The sequence below is a fragment of the Manis pentadactyla genome, chromosome 6 (assembly GCF_030020395.1).
Source record: "Manis pentadactyla isolate mManPen7 chromosome 6, mManPen7.hap1, whole genome shotgun sequence".
Taxonomy (NCBI): Eukaryota; Metazoa; Chordata; class Mammalia; order Pholidota; family Manidae; genus Manis; species Manis pentadactyla.
The window spans coordinates 6,976,589-6,990,220 of record NC_080024.1 but is presented as its reverse complement, the minus strand read 5'-3'; positions in this window follow the sequence as shown (position 1 = coordinate 6,990,220).

The following is a 13,632-nucleotide window of genomic DNA, read 5'->3' as shown; positions in this document are numbered from 1 at the left end:
TTAGAACAGGAGTTATTTCTGTGCGGCACATCTTACCCCCAGAGCTCTCACAGATACTCTTCCTGATGGCTTTAAATGGGAGCTTAAAGAGTCAGTTTATCTAAACCACCCATTTTCCAAACTGGCTTGAGAGGTCTTTTCATTTCTTTTTGACTCCATGGGCGTCTGCTGTGCTGCGATACGAGTTACAGTATTACCTGTGCGACAAAGGTGGGAAAGGTTCGCCAGGGCCAACCTAAACGTGTAGGTTGCTGGTGGGCGATGGGTGGGGTCACTGCCCACAGGCAGGCTGTTTTCCCATGACCCCTCTGCCGGGTTTCCCAGCCCCAACTCCACTCCAGGACTCTTCTCATTTTATCAGTGAGTGTGTGTGTGTCCCTGTGACACTGGCAATGGCAATACTTTTCCACCCAGAGAGAAGCTGGTGGCCCAGAGTGCTCCAAGAATGAATTTCTAAGAATTTGCCAGAGGAGCAGAGGCGGTGGCGACTGATTTCATGTTGCACTTTGAGAGCATTTGTCTACTGCAGTAATAAATGGAAAATATGGGCAAGAACTGGGTTGTGGACTCTTCACTCCAAGGGAGGTGGGGGCACGGGTAGTTCGTTGCTGCTAACTCTGCCCTCCTGTGCCTGGGCTTCCTTTTTCCTGCATTCCAGAACCAAGTATGTGAAACAGTCCAGGCAATGCCAGCATCACTGACATAACGTGTTACAAAAATATTCTCTAGTTAGTACTAATCATTGCCAAAATGCCGTTTACATTTTTAATATCAGAATATAGTTCATTTCAAATCTTCTCAATTTGGGGTAAGTAATATTAAAATGGAAAGAAATTCAAAGAATTCGATTTTGAACTAAGAAGTCACTCCACCAGTGCCCATGTGACATACCAGGAGAGACATTTGCCCAGCGTCACTTACTACTGAGAGAGGATTTAAAACAATACTGTCTTGAGACTGTTTCAATAGACACTCCCTTTCTGTGTCTGTCAGTCATGGTCCAGTCGGAGACATTAACCATGCGAGTTACCTCTCCAATAGGATGGAACCGTTGATGCACCAACTAAAAAGGCAAAAAGAAAGCACTGAAGCATTGAGGAGGCTGCAACTCCGAGAAGAGCTGCCTCGGGATGGGGCCTGCTCACCTGTGGACGTGTCTTGATCTTGAGGGTGTCAGGAAGCTGGCCCTGGGCCTGATGGAAATGGCAACTGCCTTCAGCTGCGGCTCTGGGAACACGCGGAGGTGGGGAGAGGCCAGCAGGCGTGATGCAGGGAGGAGCATGGCCCTGTTCTTTGTCCAGCATGGAACCTTCCCTCAAGTGCACCTGCTGGAGAAATCTGGGAAATCAGCTGGCAGAGCAGAAATGTTTGCAGAGTTTAGGGTCCAGTATCACAAAAACGGTGAAGGTGGGTGCGAAGTGGGATACGAGAGCTTACTAATCGGTACGGTTCTCTTGGGCCACTCAGCCTCTACAAACACCCTTCTACACATATGTGGACTTTATTTCTAGCACAAAAACAACTCCCACCCACAATGCCACTAAATGTAGAAGGTGGTCTAATCCTGTCCTCAAACTGAGGAGGCATAAAGCCCAACAGTCATTTATGGGCCCCTGGGCGATGCTGGTTCCTCTGAGCCAGCCACAGTCTCATCTAAATGATATAGAATAACAGGATACCTAAGACTAAAGGGTAACATTAACTTCCAACAAAAGTTGCATGAAGTGGGAAGGGGAGAAGAAAATCATGCATGTGTGTGTGAGCACACCAGTAGAGAGCTATGTACAGTCTAACTGTCATGAGGCTGGAGTTGATTTTACAACCCCTTTTCCCACTACCTAGTCACTATTTCCTTTGCCCTCAGCCAGGAACTCAGCTGGTCAAGATCCTTTATTTGGCATGGTTGATTGAGACTTTTATTCCTAAAGGGTGTGAATTAATTGTCCTGCCCTTGTTACAGTTTTCCATTCATTTTTGCTTTTTCTAAGGGGGTCCCCAGAGGATTCTCTGGGTTCCAGCCACACTCCTCCCTACCCCTGTGTGTAGCAGTGCCCAGGTTTCCCCTGGTAATGCTCCCAAAGCCAGTAGAGTCATCCCCTTTTTCAATTGGTTCAGTGTCCCAAAGAGCCCAAAACGGCCAGATGAGCCTCAGTTCGCAGCCGCATGGAGCCATCGCTCTGTTCCCGGGCAGAAGCATTCTTCCTTTGAAAAGCAAGACCTCCCAGCCAGCAGATCCACTTGGAGGGGACTGGGGAGAGGGACACTCCCCCTTCTATCCCTTGATTTCTGGACCCACGGATTCTGGTTCCAGTAGGGACAACTCATGCCAAGCATGTACTGCAGCCTGTAAGGACGCTGTCCTTTCAGGATGTTGCCTCTTGATGGCGCTGTAACTGAGTCTTCGGTAGGCCATTCTGCCCCTCTGTTTATCCAGCTGCTCCTGTGTGGTGAGGGACTTGGTAAAGCCTATGTGGTCACAAAGCTATTGCTTCACTTCATTTGCTGTGAAATGAGTTTTTTTTTAATTAAAAGTGATACATGGAATACCATGCTGGCGAATAAGGCATTCCACTAGTAATTGGTGGTGGTGCTGGGAAAAAGCACTGTGGACAGGAAGTGCAAATCCACATCCGAATCTGTGTGTACTTCCGTGGTTTGCCAAAGGGTGATGGAAGTAACCCAGCCCTTTTTTCTTTGAGCTCTGGGCCGCCTGTACGGTCCCAGTTTGGGTATTTATTCCCTCATGTCTCTGCCCATGAGCCTTGGGTCAGCTTTCCTTTGGGTACAGTTCTGTTCAGTGTCAGCTGAAAGTGTCAGCCACGACACTTACCCACTAGGCCTAGTTGCATGTGGCCCTTCACTGAACTCCCCTTTAAGATCGTTTCAACTTAAGCTCAAATGCCCTGAACAACCCACCTCCATCCCAACAGTTCTTAAAAAGTACTGCTCACTTTTGTGTCAGCTGCAAGAGAACAGAGTCCATCCTCGGTTTCTGCAATCCGCAGAATGTTCAGCAAACACTCGCCTCCTGCCTGGGAGGCTGGACTTCGGTGGGTGAACAGGAAGCCTGGAGCTGTACCCACAAGTTGCTCACCGTCTGGAGGGGAGAAGTTCTGGAACCCAGCAGATGAGATGCAGAGGTTTGCAGAGTGCAGTGGAGGGACTCAGGCTGGAGCTCCTGCACCCCGAAGAGCCAGGGAGAAAGAAGGCTTCCTGGAGGCTTTGGGGTTCAAATGTAGTCAGTGTGGTCCAGGCCAGTGGGCAGGTGATCTCACTCACCTAGACTCTGAAAGTGCAGACATGTTACCAGTGGGCTTCATGCAGGAGGTGTGGCCTATGGGTAAGACTGGTTTGCGTAGGAAAGTGTACCAGTTGTTAAACACTTACTCTGTGCTAGGCACAGTGGTAAGTTGACATGCATGATTCACTTAGTCTCAGTAGCCCTATGGGTAGGTTATTTTGTTCCCCATTTGACAGATAAAGAAAGAGGCCCTCAGCCTCTGACAACTCACCCATCCCCAGCATCTAACCTCCTCTAACTGGTGTGCTCCCACCTCCCCCACCACGCCCTCCCCGGCCCCAGCCAGGTAGCAGCCCTCCCTTGAGCCTGGCTCTGTTGAAGGACTGCCTGTATTTCTTCACTTAATGCTCTTCCAGCTCATTTCTTGGTCAGACTGAGTTCCTGGGGCGCCTGAGATGCACCTCTTCTTGCTTCCACATAGCGCACCTGCTGTGAGAAACTCCCTCTCCACCCTGTGTCCACCTCTGCCACCCTTCAGATATTGTTTCCTCCAGGAAGCCCTCCTGGTCCCCTGAATTTCTTGCCATGTCCCCACAGCACGGGCCCATGCCAGTGCCCTTGTGTGTCCCTCCTGCTAGGGGTGGTTCTGTGACAGCAGGGGGCGTGCTCTGGTCTCTGAACAGAGCTGACTTAGAGCGGACACCCACAGACGCTGGCTGGTTGAAACACTTCTGCAAAAAGGAGATTTACAGGACGCTTTGGTCATCGTGGTATTCCACACAGCAGTGCTTCTAAGCAAAGAATTCATTTTAGAGCAAATGCGGTGCAACAATGGGCTCAGGCTCACAGTTTCCTGGTCCTACTGACAGCCGATCATCCAGAAACAGTGGCGAGAGATCCATTCTGTGTTGGAGTTTTGTTCATTGGGAATCAATAAATACTTGTAGTTTTCCAGGTGATTTGCTTGGATTTTCCAGGTATGTGATCTTATTATCTTCAAACAATGAAAGCTTTATTTTCTCCTTTCCAATTGTTTTATCTCCATTTTCTTTCTCTTACCAGATGGCATTGGTCAGCACCTCCAGTACCGTAAGTCATGCTGGTGATAGTGGGCTTTCTCTCTTGCTCCCGGCTTGGTAGGAATGCCTTGAACAGTCTCCGTGAAAGAGCTAAGATATATTTAATTCTGTTGAAGAACAGAAGAAAAGGTGTAACAGGTGTGGCAAAAGGTTATGGATGCATGACTTGTTTAGCTAAGCAGTCCCTAATGTAATGAACAGTTGGATTATTTTCAGTCTTTCACTAATCGGAAGAAAACTGCAGTAGCTAACTCTGTTTACATACCCATCATTTTGCACATGTGCGTGCCTGCATAGAATAAATTCCTAGGAGAGGACTTGTTAGGCTAGGTCAGAGTAAATGGATTTGATAAATTGATAAATATAAATTTCTTGCCGATTTATATTCTCACAAGCAGTGTATGAGTACCTGTTTCCTCGTAGCCCCACCACGATCTTGCGATTTATAAGAAATATATATATTTGGTCATTCAGGTGACCAATATATATCTGGTCTTCATCCTTGGTTCCTGGCTAACAGCTTCCAAAGCCTTCGAATTTCCTGAGCAGTAAGAGCAATGGGAGCATCTTTTATTATAGTATTTGGTCTCTTGTCCTCAGTTCCTGAAAAGCCTTCATAGTAATAAAGGTGAAACGGGTGTCTTGTTATTCATAACAAGCCCCTTTTCACCTCAGCTGGGTTGGTGTTAATGAGGTGACTTTTGAAGCATTTAAGAATGGGGCTGGTTGCCAAGGGAACCAACTGAAAGTCTCACCCCCTGATTTCCTACCGAGTGGAGAGGGGCTGGAGGTTGATCCCCAAGGATTTAATCAGGCATGCTTCTGTAATGAAGCCTCCATAAAATCCAGAAGGAGAGTGTTTGGAGAGCTTACAAGTTGGGGAACCAGGACACCTCCATGTGCTACCGTGTCGGGCCCCCAACTCCACCCGGACAGAAGGTCCTTTTTAGGGCCCTCACTTTATGTATATCTTCATCTCGCCATTAATTCATATCCTTTAATATCCTTTGTAATAAACCAGTTATCTAGTGAGTAAACTTGTTTCTTGAGTTCTGTGAACCACTTTATAAAATTAATCGAATCCAAGGAGGGCATAGTGGGAATGTCTGATTAATAGCCACTTAGTCAGAAATACAGGTAACAACTTGGGCTTGCAATTGGTATCTGAAGTGGAGGCAATCTTGTAGGACTGAACCTTAACTTGTGGAATCTGATGCTATCTCCAGGTAGATAGTGTCAGAATTGAATTCTAGGACACCCAGATGGTGCCAGAGCGTTGCTTGTTAGTATGGGAAATAGACACATGCACACACGCACACACACACGCACACTCTGGAAGTGGGAGCAGAACACAAATACCCACCAAGAGAGTATCTTAAAAACTTTGTGATTTTTGCTAATTCTAAAAAATGTCTCAATGTCATTAAGAGTGATATTGAGTTTATTTTATATATTTAAAAACAATTTTTATTTGCTTTTCTGATTATATACAAAAATTTACCATTTTTGTGTGGAGTTGCTGGTTTTCTTATTGACTTCTAGGAATTCTTTATATAGTAAGGAGACTATCTCTTTGTGACGTGAGCTTGAGCACTGCAAAAAACAGTACAAGCTAGCAAGGAGTCCAGGGTGGCTTACCCATTGTGGTGGGATGAGGCCTCTACTGCGTTGGTGGCCAAGGGTGGACAAGAGAGTTGAGGATGAGTTGCATCTTCTTAACAAGAAAACCTGTTGTATGCAGGCAAGCTTGACTTGAAAGCGACTACTTGTTAAACTTACTGTGGAACCTCTAGGGTGTGAGAAGCCCAGGTGCCCAGCAGGAAGAGCTGCAGCTGTGTCCTGCTTGCAGGGACTGATGACATGTCCAGCTCCACTGACTCTTCTCCCTCTGAACTGTGTGGGCCAGGATTCTGGTCATGGTTTGTTGATGTGCTTCGCTCTCTACTTTGTGTATTCATCACTGTCTCCTACACAGTCCTTTGCTCTGATTTGCTGGGATGTCAAGGGCTTTATTTGCAACCCATGAATGCACAGACCAGCAGAGCTGCAAGTATATTCTTTCCTAGATTGTCTCATTTTGTCCCAATGTTTTCACATCCAAAGTCACTATTTATCTGAATCTATCGTAATCTTTCTTTTTATGGCTTCTGGAGTTTGAGACATACTGGAAAGGCCTTCTCTGGATCTATGTATAGAGAAGGGTAAATGTTTGGAAGAGCCACAGGGCAAGGGGGGGGGCAGATGGAAACCAACTACACAAAAGGATTTTCAAGGCATGCCAGGGTCCTGGCTTGGTGCCCCACACCAGGAAGGAGCAAATCCAGTCTCCGGGTTCAGGAATTGGCAGGGCTGGTGAGGCTGAAAATGGAGGGCATGAACTGGAGAAGAGTGCTGGCAACCAGTACCTGAGGTGGTTGGCCAAGGCACTTAGGCAGGAAAGAGGGTGAATCATGGCAGAGCAACAGGGAGGGGTGGAGGCCCCAGTGAGGCCAAGGGGCAGAGAGAGTAGGACTTGAAGGAGACTGGAAGGAAAGGGCTGCAGATACCTGACTGCAGGAAGAGAGAGACTCCAGGCAAAGACCAGAGGGTGAGCGCGGGAGAGAGCTGGAGGGTCAAGGAGCCAGGAGGAGGGGAGAGGTGCGTGGGCCGTGATGCTTTCTGGGAGAGGACACATGCTGGAGCTCAAAGGAAGACCAAAGCCAGGGGTGAATCGCCCACACCATCTCCTAACTCGGCACATCTCCGCCCAGACGGTGCATGGTACTCACCAGTGCCTGAGCCCAAGCCCTAGTCATTCTAAGAGATCACTGTCTTAAGTCCCTGTTAGTTTATTTTATACTGAAATGGAGGAGCATGAATTAAATAAGACCGAGAAGACACAGAGATGCTATTGTTCATCTTAGGCCCAACCACACGGATTTCCCAACATCTGCCCCAATGCCTCAACTATCACAGCGCTAACAGCCCCAGAGCAGAGTCAGACCTTATTCCCTAATCCCCAGCTCATGGTTGTATAGGATGCTACTATGAGAAGCTGAGTGAAAAGTGTCTGGGAACTTTGTGTACTGTCTTTGCAACTCCTGGGCAAATCTAAAATTATTTCAAAATAAAAAGCCCAAAAACTTGCACAAGAGGTGATGCTTGATTTGAATGCATGGCCCTTGCTCTAAGGTGGGGCCTGGTTTCCTGCTCTCCACAGCGGGATCCTGCAGCTCCCTCAGGGCCAGCACCAGGGCGTTGGCCCCCAGGCCTGTCACTCAAGGATACTCTGCCTGAAGCTCCACCCACCAGGCTCCACCTCCTCCGCTTCATGACCTAAGTTAGCACAAGGCCTGCAAGTGCTCTGGGCTCCTGACTCTGACTGTGAGCAAGCTTAGCCTGGCAAGAAATGAACGTGAGCCCCACTTGGTACAAGGGAAACACGTCTATGCGCTCACATCAAAAAAAGCCATGCTTATGAGGCTGAATGAAATCCCCACCCACCCTGACCACAGCAGAAGCGGTGGGATCCCAGGTGGCAAGTGGTAAAGAAAGGGACCCTAGAGGGAAGGTCTGGCTCCTAAAGAACCAGCAGGAAGGGGGCAGGGGGTGCAGCTCCAAGAGTGCAAGGCATAGCCCACTTTGCCCGTCAAGGAGCCCCTCCTGAGCCCCAACCTGGGTGGGCTCTGGGTGGTACACACAGGCATGGGGCTGGAGCCTAAAGGGAAGGGGGCACTGCCACTAGCTGTGGGTCATTCATAGGCCAACGGTTGGTCAGACTGCCCCAGGTTAAGGCATGCTAAGGTGGTCACATGATCTGACCAAATCATGGCAAAAGGCAGGAAAAGAGGACCATCCAAGACTGGATCTCCAGGACAACTATTGCTAAGATCTAAGCCCCACATGAGCTGAGGCCGGCAAAAACCGCCATGGGCAAATAGGATCGTTTAATTGATGATCAGAGCATAAAAGGAATGAGGACAATTGGTGTGAGATCACCAGAGGAAGAAAGAACTGCCTTCTCTTTTGGAAAATGCATTATCAGCGTGGAAAGTGGGCCCAGCAGCATGGGTGCAGACAAGGGCTCCAGAAATTACGGATCCCCAGCACTAACCCAGGCAAGAAATAGGATGTGTGCTGCCAACTGGGGGCAGGGAAACCTAAACTTGATTCTCTCGGAAAGGAGAGGGGTGCAGCTAACTGCACACAGGGCTACTCTGCAGAATGGAGGGTCTGAACCGAGGAGGGTGGCCACTGGCGCTGCCTGCAGAACAGCTGACGCCCAGGAGCCATCTCCTCTGGAGGGGAACGGTGACAGCAGAATGGCTTCAAATATTTGAATGAGTGACTGTGGAAAGTGGCCTTGAGCAGTAGAACTAGGACTCCTGGGTAGATGTGAGAGACAGGATTTAGGCTGAAAAAAAGCTTCCTGGTAATTCGAGCTCTCTAAAAACGGAGAGGCTGGCTTCAGCAGTGTGGGCGAACAGGCAGAGGCTGGAGAGAAGGCCACCTGTCGGGAATTAGCCACAGAGATCCCAGTGGCACACCCTAGGGTAGACCAGATGGCCTTAAAGCCCTTTTGGCTCTGGGATCTCAAAGAGTCTCAGAACTGAGGATGGGGGAGCTAACTTCTGCCACTTTTCTACTCTGGCCCTAGGGGTACAGTGGGGTCACATAGACTATCTGGCTGTTGTCTGCTGCTGAATTATGCCCTGGCACGAGAGCAGCCAGCAGCATGCCAGTTTGGCCACGAAGGTGCTAAATGTCCAGGCTCTGAGCCCCTGGCCTCCTGCGAAATGCTCAGAGTATATTTATAAAGTGATGGCCTGATGGTGAGCGTTCCCAGACCGCAGCTGCCAGGAAGTGGTAGACAGGAGTGCTTTGAAACCCACCACAAGCTAGACAGGAAATTCCTCAAGACAGGTCAAATGAAGCGACAGACGATCCCAACCACTCCTGCACTGGTCATGCATCCGCCTTCTCCCCCAGGTCCCAGAGGCCCAGGGCTCCTGCTGGCGCCCCTCCTTCCATGCCTGGTCCTCCCCTCATGGAACGAGCTGCTATGCTCAAGCTTCCCTCCTCCCCAGACAACAGCACGGTCATTCGGTGCCTCTCTACACACACCTTCGCCTTCTGCCGTGGCTACACCAAATACATTTTATCCCCCTTATTTTAATAAGTGCTCATTTGATAAACTGTGGTATATCCATACCATGGGATATTATGCAGCGATAAAAAGAAATGAGCTGTTAAGCCATGAACATGGTGGTAACTTAAGTTCAGGTTGCCAAGTGAAAGCCGCCGGCTGAAAGGCTTACATACCGTATGATTCCAACTCTACGACCTGGAAAAGTCAGAACTATGGAGGCGGTGAAAAGCTCAGTGTTTCGGGGGTGGGGGGGAGGATAAATTGGTGGAGGAGAGGGGATTTTTAGTGAAAAACTATTATTCATATGATACCAGAATGGTAGATACCCATCAGAACACATTTATCACAACCCATAGAATGTACAGTGCCAAGAGGGAACTCTAACATAAACTGTGGAATTTAGTCAATCATAACGCATCACTATTGGCTTGTCAATTGTAACAAATATACCACACTAAATCAGATATTAAAAATAGTGGAAACTGGAGTAAGGTGGAAGAGGGGATCTGGCAATCTCTATACTTTTTGACAATTTTTCCTGTAAACCTAAAACTGCACCATTACAGAAAGCACAGACAGGAAAAAAGAAAAAAAGACTGAAAAATCCATTCTGTCTCTCACTCAGAAAAATATTCTCACTACCCAAGTGTGTAAGCTTATACTACATACACATTAGAGATCTCCAACTGAAGGGATCGTTCTGTGGATCCGCCACTTCTTGTGGTCTTCCTATTCTATTCTGGAATCATTAGACTCGCAGGGAGTTGCAGAAATAGTGCAGAGAGGTCCCTGCACCCTTCCCCTTGCCCCAGTGGTTACATTTTACATAGTTTGCATAGTACGATATCAAAACCAGGAAGCTGATCCCAGCACGGTTGGACATTCTGTCCTGTAACGGGCACTGCTTATTAACAATGTGTCATGAACATTTTTCTGTGTCAGTGGTTACATTTCTACAGTGTGTGTGCTTTTTTGATGGCCACGTAGTAATTTATTGTGTGAATTGTTGTAATAGACTCAACAGTCCCTGTAGTTGGATGTTAGTTTATTTCTGACTTTTTGCTGTCACCAAGGGCATTAATTTTAATAACATTTAACATCCAAGTGTATTTACTCTATGTGCCTTCCTGATAGAAGCCCTTGGCATATATTGGTTCATTTAATCCTCCAACCACCATTTGAGACAGGCACTCATTTGTGCCCCCTTTATAGAGGGAGACCCTGGGGCACAGAGAAATGAAACACTTGTCCCATGTCGACCAGAGCCTGGGCTCTTTGCCACAGATCCGCTCTGCACTGAGAGGCACCCTCTACTGCTTCCTTAGGATAAATTCCCATCTATAGAAGTGCTGGGTTGAAGCGGATGCACCTTGTGTCTGCTGCAAACAGCACAACCAGCTCACACCACTGCGGCAGCTGTGTTGGTGCCCTGCCTGTGTCTGCTGGGCGTTCATCCTATAGGTAGACGGCTGCGTTTGCTTGCTGTGAACATGAGTCTCTTTGTTTCAGGACTTTTTTCCTTGACTCTGCAAGCACACAAGGCAACTGGAAGTCCCAGTTGGCTAATGTCCCTGGAGGCAGCTTCCAACCAGTGGCTGTGATTCAGTGGTCCCACAATATGGTCAAGGGCCCAGTCTTATCATCTGTCCACTATGCCCCCCACCCCAGGACAGCCTCATCCTTGGCACCATCCCTCATTGTGGCAAAATGGCTTCAGCACATTCAGGATTCAAAATGTATTCTTTTCCTTCCAGAAAAGGAGGAAGGGCAGGAGTCTGGGAGCGCTTGCCAGAGAACAAGGAATCTTCTTTCCCAGTGGCCCCAGCAAACCTCCCCTGGAGGCTCTTTGGTTTGAATAGGGTAAAGTGGTCAAACCTAGCCCATCATTTGGCTAAGGGAAGGTAACTGGGCTACCTGGCCAGTCACTGTGGCAAGAGGGTGGGATCATCCTAGTTGGATTAAGATGATCACCCCTGGTTTTCGCATAGCAGGGAAGCCAAGGGATATTAGGAATCACAACGTGAGCCACCTACCTTGAAGGGTTTTGACATGTACCAGCAAACCGCTCTTCAGAGAATACCTACTTTGGTGCACATTCTCCCACCCTGGGTTTGTTATTATTTTTAAACCTTTGCCAAATTCAAATGTGAGAAAGGGTATTATTCTATTTTGGACATTGTATTTGTTGGGTATTTGTATTTCTTTTTTGTTTTAGAAATTGCCTACTTATTTTCTATTAAAATAACATCTTTTTAATGGATCTTTGAAGAGCCCTTTAGAGATTAAATATACTAATCTCTTTTCATATCTGCTGCATATATTTTTCCCAGGTTGTCATTTTTTTTTTAATTTTATTTACAGTATTTACATTTTTACCTAGTTATGTTTATCAAGTTTTTCTTTAGGATGTTTGCTTAGTTCTCCTATACTGGTTATTAAACTTTAACCTATAATTTACTTTCTTCCCGTAAATCTGGTGCTTTTGGTTTGTTGCTGCATTTAAATCCTTAAGAAATCTAGAATAACGTGGCTTAAGACATTACATACACATCTGACCCTATTTGCATTCTACGATGTTAACCAGCTTTTTAAAACACTGTTTGTGAAACATTCTTCTCCCCAAGAACTTGAAATGCTTCTCTTACCACATACTAAATTATCATATATGCATGGGCCCACTTGTGGATTTTCCATTCAGATCTATGGATCTGAACAGCTATTTCTATATGTATAATATGCAGTTTTAATAACCATACTTTAAGATATCCATTAGTAGCAATGAGAAAGTCTTACATCATGGTTCTTCTTCAAAAATTTCTTGGCTATTCTCATATATGTATTAGGATTACTTCTAATGTAATGATTAAACTGAATATGGATTTTAAATCTTATTATTTTTATAACATTGTATATTATTTCCAGGGCCATGCTGTATATTCTTCTCTACTAAGTCTATGTCTCTCTGCAAAGTTTTCTTATTTCTTACTTTTATTTTTGTTTTAAAATTTAGGTCCTATACATTTTTGTTAAATTCATTCCAACATACTTTATATTTCTTGTTATTGTAAATCATTATATGCTTAATTGAAATTACGATAGAGAGGATAGGTATTGTTTTTGTATATTTCTCTTTTAACCACCTTTTACTGAAAAACAGCTTATTCTAAATGTGTTGGTTTTATAGCATGTGTGTGTGTATACACAGTGGTTGATTGGGAATTTTCAAGCAGATAACCTGACTGTCTTCAAATCATGATAACCGCTGTCTCTCTCTTTCCCTGTATTTATACCCCTTTACTATTTCTCATGTCATTGTGTTGGCCGGAATGTGAAGAAAAAATATCAAAATGATTACACTGCTACCGGGCTTCCTTCCTTGTACTGATTTAATGGGAGCTTCTAGGATTTCCCAGAAGTTAAGAGATAAATCCTCTTTATATCCATGCAAGGACTCATTCTTTGTTAGTTTACTAAGAGTTTCTATCAGGAATGGTTTGGTTTTCATTAAGTGCTTCCTCATAGATAGCAAATGATCTTTTCTTTTCCTTCACTCTATTAATGTGACAAATTTCATGAATAGGTCACCTCGTTTTGAACCATCCTGGCATTCCTAGAACAAATCTACTTGGTTATGAAGATTCGTTAGGAAGTACAAAGTAGGACTTGATTTAGTAACACTGAGACACTGTTAGCTCCACGGGCGGGACTTGCTGCCGGGGTTTCCCTCCTCCGCAGCATTTATTCATCATCTTCACTGGTCTCTCGCTTCCCAGTTAAAACAACTTCCCATGACCCCATCCCTCCTCTTTCTTTTCTTCCCTCCCCAGTCTCTGAAGTGAATGCTCGGGGCCAGTAGGCACAGCATCTTCGCCGCCCACGCACGCCTGGAGCCTGTCCTCCTGTCTCTGACCTTGGGAGCGCTTCTCTGGCCCAGCTCTCTGGGTGGACTGTCCGGCCGCGGGGCTCGGCCCTGACTTCTCCATCTCCTCCCGGGGCGACAAATCCAACCCTCCCCCTCCTGCTCCTGCTCCTCACAGCTTCTCCCACGGCCAACAGGACCTCAGATTGGTGTCACCTGGCTGTCTAGGCTCTTGTTTCCTCTCCCCACCTGCCCGCTAGACCCGAGATTGCACCGTCACCCCAGATGCCACAGCTCTAAAACACAGCCCCCCCACCCACCCCCC